This window comes from Pomacea canaliculata, linkage group LG5 (genome assembly GCF_003073045.1).
Source record: "Pomacea canaliculata isolate SZHN2017 linkage group LG5, ASM307304v1, whole genome shotgun sequence".
NCBI lineage: Eukaryota > Metazoa > Mollusca > Gastropoda > Architaenioglossa > Ampullariidae > Pomacea > Pomacea canaliculata.
Genome location: NC_037594.1, coordinates 23,742,247 through 23,752,361, shown reverse-complemented (window position 1 = coordinate 23,752,361; position 10,115 = coordinate 23,742,247).

Genomic DNA, 10,115 nt, shown 5'->3' with positions numbered 1-10,115 from the left:
CAGGGTCAAGTGTTTGTCAGAAGTAGGTGTCAGGCGGTTTGGGGGTAATAAATAACAAGAAGACTGTCACGGTGATTCAAAAATGATGCAAGACTTGCAACATTCCTTACACGCTTCTTTCTCCACGATCATGCAAGCTACTCCCATAAATAAAATTTACCTGTAAACACACACGCACACATTTACACTCAGTTTATTTCAGAGCCCTGCTTATATTTATTTGAAGTGCGTTATTTACAGTTTCCGCCATTCCCTCAGGAGAACACAAGGCGTCTTCTGTGTCTTCAGCAAGTAATAACAAGGTCCACGCATGCCCAGCACCTCTGTTTTGAAACAAACAACAACAAAACGGGCTTAACTCCAATGTCGACAAGAGCCTAATTCTTTCTGAGGGTGAAACGGTTCTTTCTTTGAAGGAACAATAACTGAACCCCACTCCTCTGATTCCTGTGTGTGTCTGTCTTAAATGATGGGATTTATGAAGTGATTTGCCGCCTTTTAGATGTCAGCAGACAAAAGCTTGAACAGAATTTCTGCCACCTTTACACACAGTCCACAGAAGCTTTCTGTCGATGGGTGGTGCAGGTGTACAACGTGCGTATAGTCACTGATCAGAATTTCAGAGCTCCTTATCCAGTCGTCAGTCGGGTTCGGATGTACTGAGACTGGTTCAAAGGTCACTGGCCACATCAGTCAGCGATCCCGCAAGGAGCGTCTTTGAGCGACTTCAGGATGCATCAGTATAATTAGCATAATTACAGTCCGGGAAGGGCCGGTCGTGTGGTGGTTATAACACTCGCTTGTCACCACTGCAGTCAGCGGCTCAGGGTTCAGATCTCGCCTCAGGACACTCTCTTTATGTGACACCTGTCGGCAGGGCTTGGCATTAGGATTTTTCTCCGGGTAGTCCGATTTCCTGTCCCCATCCCTCTCCCTCCATAGTGCGAAATAACTTCAAGGTAGACGCACTTTTCTACTAAATAAACTAACCAACCTCACAGTCCATCACTCAAGCTCATTGTGACTTCTTGACCTGTAAGCGCTGTTACGTTGATGAAGCAAAAAAAAGAATTTTTTTTTCAGAAATAAAATGTAAGGGGAGGGGAAAATTGTTGATGTGCACACTGTATACGCACGCACATACCGTCACTACATTCGCAAAGCTCCATCCATCATAAGTTTGCTTTCTGTGCCTCTTTTTTTTTTAAGTGCTGGTGTATGGTGTTTAGAATTGTTTTGAACGCTGTAAGTATTGACATGGTACAGAGCAAACAGGAGGAATGGCCGCCGAGAACAGAGAGTGAGAAGAACTCTTCAAGCTGTCATTATCAACAAAGCCTCGACGATCTGTCATTCAGACCTCAGAAGTTTTGTCTTGCACGAGTGAAAAGAGTTGACCTGCTGCAGTAGGTCATTGACCTGGGCCCAGCCTGCCGATCAATGCAGCTTTCAAGCTGTTAAATATTGTCAATGTTCTCTTTTTTCTTTTTTTTTTTCTCTCAGTCATGGTAATCCACAGCCCTTCAAAAAAAATAATAATAACAGCAACCCCAAAGACACGGCTAATCACCAATGCATGCTCACAGGCAGATTGGGGGAAGGGAAGCGGAGGTACATAGACGGTCAGGTGCAAGGTGTGTATGTGTGTGTACATCGCAAATGTCACAGCACCGAGACGACATGGCCACAAGTTTAACCACTGTGCATAATTGTGCCACTATCTAACATTACTACAAGGATGTAACACTAGATATTAGGCAGCTACCAGACACCAGTCTGGAAGCACTGACTAGTTTTATTTTTCCAGTCTTGGAGGATAGAGAGAAACATAAACTGCACAGGGAACAATCACGACTGGCATCAAATCCTCTCAAATCCACACTTGCTGTTCAATGCTTCTACTCATAATTGTAACAAAGGCCACAAACAAAACACATTTTGTTATTCGATGACAACTATACTACAAGATCTGAGACAAGCCAAAGGGTTCAAGCCGACATTTGAGTTCACTGTACCAGCATGACCTTTCATGCACCAGTTTCTGCAGTTGTGTAAAGCTCTATTCTTTTTCCAGAAAACGGAGCTTGATTGCATCAAATTTACAATAATGCACGAAAAAGAAAAAAAAAGAAAGAAAAGATAATGACAGACAATTATATAAGGCGTTGTTTATTTTGTTTATTTGCGCCGTTCGTTTCTCCTGCAGGTTGCACAGTGGCGCAGCCTTGCTTGATGTTTGAAAGAAGATAGTTTCTGCAGACCAAGGTGCACACCTGCATGCTTGAGTCATGGTGTCGGGGGCGATCTCATGTTTTCCCCAGGTACCAAGTGGTTTTCCCAAGCTGTGCATGCATTCAACTACATCTGCCTTCACGCAGTGCACCCACATGGAGGAATGTCTCTACCGTCTCTTGGCCCTCCCATTCCCATAACAAAACTCCATCATCCTCCCTCCCCCCTGCCTCAGCCTGTACTCCCCCTCACACACACAAACTAAACGCAAAACTTGAACACTAGCTGACATTCCACATTATGTATGTAAGTCTCCCCCTCCACACACACACCACCCTCACGTTCTCAAGGCGCCCATGGCCTCCCTCTACTTGTTTGACAAGTTGACGAGTTCGTTGTAATTGCAGATCCTGCCTAGCACAAGCTCTCCAGTTTATTTGAAAAGCTGCCACGAATGTGAAAAGAACGGGTGTGTCTCCAACGTCTAAGCTCTCTACCCAGAGGTGTAACAGTAAAACGCGTTTTCAAATCCAAAGGGGAGAGAATTTCGCATGACGTCCTCCTCCTTTTCCTCCTCCTTATCCTCCACTTTTAAAAAAAAAGTGTTTTTTGGACTCCTTGTATGAAAAATTCGCGCGGGTTGCAAAACTAGCTGAAGCCAGCTGGATGTCCCTCCAATGTCGCCGCCAGGTCGCATTCCTATGAAGGGTTTCAAAACTACAGCCCAGGATTTGCTGCGTGTGATAAATGGGTGCAAATGTACGGGTATCCAGGTTGGTTTGGAGAAAGGCAGTCCTGGTAGGGTAGGTGGTCCGGTGGGGAGAGAGAGAAGTGAAAAGGGTCTGCAGTCTCGAACCGGAGCTTGGCGGCCTTTGCCCTCTCACCTCGTTCCCTCTGAAACCTTTCGCGCTGGATAAGAGGAAAAGTATTTATCTCTTGAAAAATCTCCAAACACGCCATTACATAAAATGAAATGTGGCATTTACACACACCAAAGCTGAGTTTATGAATAATAAACACTTTACTCTTTAAATACACGAACTTTCAGTCGTTGTCAACCGAGGTGATGAAATAATCCATGGATGCTCTTCAATTGTTCTTCGACGAAACTGGTTTTATTTATTTGTTTGATATTTCAAGAGAAGGAAAGAAAAGGAGGAATGAGGCTGTCCTCGTTTCACGACACATTTTATTTACAATCGCTTGTATTTTTTAAGATGTTAATGGCCGTTTAGCCGTAAGACATGCTAACAGCTGCAGAAGCAATCAAGAGAGCAAACAAGTGAGGATCGGATGGCCAAGGTGATTGAGTTGCATTACACAGCGACTAGCCAGCCTCCCTAATCTTCGGTCGTGCTTGATTACTTGGCAGATTTCTACTGAAATCAAATCTTCCCTTATATATGAATTTTTCATCATAAATGTTTTTCTGACTTTTTGTCCTTTAATGGTAATGAGTCTTGTTCTCGACATCCCGGCCTTGGCCCTCGTCTTGGCTGCAATCATCACCGGAGGCGTGTGGTCTATCATCTGAGCTTTCCGTGATGTTTTATCTTAGCCTAGTTTTATTCATGGATTTTCTCTTCCATCCAAGGCTTCTAGCCTTTTATATTAAGATTTCAGTCTTGTTCTTCTGCTGTGCCGTTGTCCTTTCTGTGAGATTCCGCCTTCCTGAGTCTTGTCCTTTTTTTTTGTAGTCTACATTTTTAATGTGCTTGTTTGTTTTTCATTGAGGACCATTTTTGTGTGAGCCTTATCTTCACTGTGAACCTAATCATTTTATCTTAGCTTTCTCTTCAGCCAATACTTTGTCTGAGCCTTGTCTTTCTCTAAGCTTTGTCTTCTGTTTTTCTTTTTCCGAAATTCCCTTTCTTTGTCAACTATTTTAACCTGTTCTTAGCTGACTTTTTTTGGTCCTTTCACCCTCTGACTGGTCTTTTTGTAACCTTATTATTTGTATGAGCCTCCTTCTTTTCTCTGAGCCTCCTACAATCTATTTCACCTTGTCCTTCGTCACCTGTCCTTTACCTGCATCTCCAGTTTGTCTACATATGTACTTGCGCACTCGCCGTGCTGTCGAACATCACTTGTAAGTGTAAGTTCAAAGACAAACTCCTGCACATGTAGGGGAAGGGAGGACAATGCCCTGGACGGCGACGGAAGGAGAGACAGGGAGAAACGAACTGCTCGTGTTTACCGTCTGTTTGCTTTCAATCCTTTGACAAACAACTGTGATTAGTTATCTGCCGAAAATATCCGCCGCCTGCAAGATCGAAAGACCCGCGCATGCGTGAGAGTGTGCGTGAGAATGTGTGAGAGAGAGAACTGTAATGCAAGGGCAGTGAAGATCTCGAGATCTACCGTTTGACTCGGAAAGGAGCGTGACTTCCGCAGAGGGCGCTGCCAGCGGGACAAAGATGACGTCTCGACGCAGTGGTGTAGGAACCAGGGGGCCGAGGGAGACAGCCGCCCCCTCAAAAAAGATACTGAGGGAACAAGAATGTGAACATCGTTCACTGTCAGCATGAAGTCCTTGCCCCCTGCCCCCTTCCCCCTGCCCCCCACAAGGCTAAACATCTTCCTACGCCACTCCACACCACTAGAGCCACTTCACTTCCTGTGTGGAGTAGCCACATGGAAAATAATGACAAAGTTGAGCTGGGTGTGTGCATTAGTGTTGTGTATGCTCGTGCGTCTGTGTGTGTGTGCGAGCGTATGTGTGTTCGTGAATATGTGTGTGAAAGTGCGGGGCCCTAGACAGATGCCTCGCCTGCCTGCCCCTAAGCACGGCCCTGCATCACATGACCACATCCTTGCTCAAGATTTTCCTGTGGCAGTTCTGCTACTTCTCTGCGCATTCACATTCACACGATCGCTGATAGATCACGTGATCCAGCAAGGCCCGGCGCTGGCGCCACCACCGGCATGTTTGGTGTCATCTGTGCACAAACGAAAGCTGATACTGGCAGAGTCGATCGAATTCTAAGAAGTAAATACACTCCTTTTTCTTTGAACAGACATTATTTTCGGACAAAATTCTGCGGAAAAGAAACTTTTTCTGCAGAATTTCCTGTCAGCAGGTGTTCACCACAGTTGACAATGATTGTTACGTGGCGCCGGGTACTGGAGTTTCGTGGAACTTGTCGGACCTACCCGTTATTACTGCTAATGCACTTTGATGCCAAAAAGGGGCAGGGTGGGAGGAGAAATCACCGTCTGTTGTTTCAATCAGTTGGGAAGTCCATGACAAGTACAGTCATAGTCACGGGTGAGCAGAAAGGAGTGGTCACGTGATTCAACACTGGTCCTCGAGCGCGACCGTGGGTGGCAGGAGTGTAAGTGTTAAAGGATGGCTGTAAAGGACTGTCAGAAATTTATGTTGTATTAAAGTGATATGGCATGGTAATTGAGTGTTGTATGAATATATATATATACTTGTGTAGGGTGTGATAATACGACTGTAGAGAGCTGTAGTGTGTGTTCAGTCATATCTAGATGGACGACACGCCCAGCTTTGTCAAGGAAAGAGAGTATAAGCCGAGATTATCTGTCTCTATAAATAAGTCGTTCACTTGAAATATATATATATATATGGCCTCATAAACATTGCACAATGTGTATGACAATGTATCGACCTTATTTATATCCAGTTAGTTTTATTTCTCATAGCCCTTGTACAGAAAGACACACTAGGCTCTTCCCCTGAGATGTTTTTAATATTACCAGCAACGTTATTTTAATCACAATATATTTGTGTCTGTCTCCTCGAGATCCATTTCTTTGATGTAATTAATAAGTAATTAATAAGTAGACTTTAGCTGGATCAGCTCTAGAGTACGCATACTTAATATTTGAGATAACAGCGAATGCCCATCACCAGTCCAGGTGGGGCAGGAGAGTGGAGTGACTGAAAGTATGAAAAAAAAAAAACAACTACCGATGAGAAAGGTTTAACTAAGTTTATCTCTTCACTTGGAACTGTTGTATAAGTAGAGCAGACAGATGGAGGGTATACCTGTAAACGCTTCAACTAACCCTTTGTCCGCCTCAAGATTCGCAACATTTCGCCTTTGCAAGAGAAGAGAAAGGTATGTCTCTCCATGACACTACAGATTCCCTCGCCTAGACACGACAGTGTATCGGTACTGTGTGTATGTGTTGAATCGCCGCCTTTTGTTGTCTCCATACAAAGAACACCGCCAAGATCGGCTGACGTCTCACCTGCATGCCAGCGACAGGCCGCTTCACCCACCCTACCCCACACACACACCCACCCACAACCCCACCGTGCACCTTTCACACACACACACCCCACACACATACACAACCCCCATGCACCCTTTACCCCACCCCCACCCACCAATGCGACGCTTAGCTCGGTACACGTGCACTGCAATCGGGGTGGGCTTGGGGGTGGAATTGGTGTTCTATGCCGATCCACCCCCAGCAAGACAGACGTAACGACAGCTGACGGTGTGCACAGATCCTGCTGCATCTGCAGCAGTAACACGATACCAGCTTTTCTGAGAGATCGAGAGAGCCCGGCATTCCTCGAGAGGTCGACAGACACCTGAGTGACCTGACACGTGGTGTTCACGCCAGGGTCGAGACGGCCGCACGTGCGTGCAATGTGTCCTTGTTTTTATTTGTCCCTTTCTGACCGCTTGAATTAATGTCACAAGCACCAACATCAGAGAAACAATCTACAAGAACAAGCTTTGATTCTGGCATACAGGTGTATTGCTATATTATTATATCCACGATATGTATTTTTAAAATGCTTATATATATATACCTTCAATGGGTCAAGAAATCTTTGAAATGATAGACGGTTGTAGATAAGATTGGTCAGTTCGACAAGAGTCTACTGTACTCTGTACTGTAAGTAATCTGGCAAAAACACTCAGGAATAATGGATTGCCTGGAATGTGTGGTGTGGTGGTGCAGCGATACAGTGAAATATTCCTCGCAAAAACAAGACCATCGTAGGCAGACGATACGAGTTGTTCAAATCTGGATGAATATCTCCTTTCCGTTTTCGAAATGCACACTACAACCATCAGCATGCACAGAAAGATGTCAACAACACAGACATGACGGAGGTGCATCGACATGTTTACTCAACTCGTGAGAAAGTGGGAAAGTCTATTAATTAGGAGGATCGCGAGGTCACGAGTTTGACTTCTTTGTAGATAAAGAATTCAAGGCATGAAATAAAGTGTCGAAGGAAGTATAAATAAACATTACAAAACTAAAAAACACAACAAATTGTATAAAGCGGGGGACATTCAGTAACAAAGTGGGGTAATGGACCTTAATTCAAACAAGTGCCATCTTGAAAGCTGAAACCAGAACGAGGTCTCATGGGTCGGGGTAGAGGCTATCGAAATATATGAGCACTGTGTTAAAAGATCCGTAATACTACATCTGGAATTAACTCCACCTTCCCACATTCCGATTAACGAAGAACAAAGAAAAGAAAAAACCACGAGACAGATACTGAAATATTGCTTTGTTAAGGTGACATATGGTATTGCAGGGTATTGTAAACATTCCGGAGACCAATGGCGAAAGCATCACGCCAGCAGGTGGAACAATGAAAAAAAAAACAGCAAAACGTTTTTACCAAGCAGAGCAAAACCCAGCAGGTGGCGACATAAGAGAGTTTTATTGTTGGATATAATATTGCAGAAGAGATTATGCATTATGGACAGAGAGGTCCCCAAGAAATGCATGCTTCGTGTGGTCAAAATCTTATGTCCAAAAACAGAAAGGATTTTGAGAATATATAAACTTATATAGGAAAACAACGACGTACCGAAAGAGAGACATGGGATGCGATTTGCCGGAAGTGTTGATGTATGTGTGTGAACTTTGACCGCTAGTCTCGCGCTGAATTATAGTAACTGATGCTTCACGGCTGTTTATTTTTATCCGTGGAGTTAACGACGACTTCATTATAATCCACATGAGCTTTCCTGAGGATCTTCATGAAACCTATCGGGGTCGCCAAGTCACCCTTCTTCCTTGCATTATACATCAAGCAGGGCTGTGAAGACATGTATTGTGAACCATGTTGTGAAAATCGTGAACTAGAAAAAGAAAACTCAATTATTGCCTCGTTGATGGAGGATGTCAAAGTCAAGCACAGATAATTCCTACAACACAAATGTGTGGTGTATAAGTTGTTCAGAGAGTTTGGGAACATCCAGAAGAAAAAGACATTTTTGATCATGAAGAAGAGCAAGAGTGAATTCCCACCTCTAGCGAATTCAAACAGTTTTACTTTTCACGTTGAATTCGGTAAGTAAACACCATTATCTACACATTTTTTTCATTCCATCTCTACTATGTTTATTGTGTAGTCACCTGGCCTGGGTTTCATGGATGTTGCCCGCCCACCGACACAAAAAACAACTTTGCCCACCCTTCTGTACTTAGATGATTTAAGACAAATGGTACATGAAACCTGAGAATTACAACAGTTAGGTTTGTTGTTTACTCTCAGCAAACCTACCATCAGTTGTAAATAAATGTTAACAAAGTCTGACACACATAGGCCTACATTAGTATATCTCACATGTATAGCATTAGTGAATAACTGTTAACCGCATCTGAACTAAAAGTTTTGTAGAGATGGTCCTCAATACTTGCATCTAGTATTATTTTAGTTATTTGAATCTGACTTAAAGTGTGACAGTTTTCAAAAGCAGGACAGGCCTGCCATACTTTGTCTCTCCCAGTATTCTATAGACAATGGTCCCCGTGTCACCGTGTCCTGGACACAAGTCTTGGAGTCTCGTGATAACGCTGTAATCTCGCGTGACATTCCGTGCTGTGCCCTGCAACCTTTGTACATCATTCTCTGTAATCTGAACAGTCTTGTCTTATGTTCTTTCTATCGTTTGTTCATTGATTATTCGTTAGATTTTTTCCCCCTATCTTTCGTATTTTTTAAAAAATTATTCCTTTTTTCTTTGTCTCTTTCCGCATGCTTGTGGAGCTGTGCATGTCCGCATGGACGAATTCATTTAAAAGCCAAAGTTAAGAAGTGCAAGTGGAGTGTTTTCTCTCTCTCTTTTTTTTTTTTTTTCTTTTTCTTTTTATTGAGGGAAGGGTGTTGGGGTCATGAATCTTCCTTGTTTATATTCGCAGACAATCCGATCAACACCACCTACTTTTCTGTAAAAGACAAATCAGAGTGTGTGGGAAGAATCAATGGCAGCAGTTGTGTCTGTAGTCCTCGGTGTGTCTCTGAAAACATAGACACACTCAATCACTCACAATCTCACAGACAAGCGCGCCCACGCACTCACGCACACACACACACACAAACACCATCGGCACACAGAGATGTAGAAGACCTTTTCTCTCTATCTCTGATAACACATATAGTGTTGACCGGCACTGTTTAAAGCACGACAGTGAAAGTCGGTCAGTGAGATGACCAAGTGTATCATCGGGCATTGACTTCTCACATCTCGCAGGCTATCAATTCTTGACAGTTCGTACTCTCGCGAGAAGATGAACAAGTGCCGAGATGTTTCGTCTGCCTCGCTGCAACTGGCGTGCGACTAACCCAGTTACCTATTCAGTGAAGCCGCCATGGTTTCTCGGTCTCCGTTATCCTCGTCTTATCCACGGTTTATGCATGACGCCGTGACGCCCACTTCCTGCAGGCGGTGACATACAGAGTGACATAAACATCTTCTGTCTGTAGAGCATCGTATGTCCTGTGTGGGTGAAGATGGGTCAACTCCCAGACGCCCATCTTCCAAATCGCCTTCCGACGTCACACGCGTGTTCTGTGTGTGTCCCTCGACGTCACCCCCACGACCTTACGTCACGTGTCACTTCTTTGATTTTCACCCCTTGCCACGAGG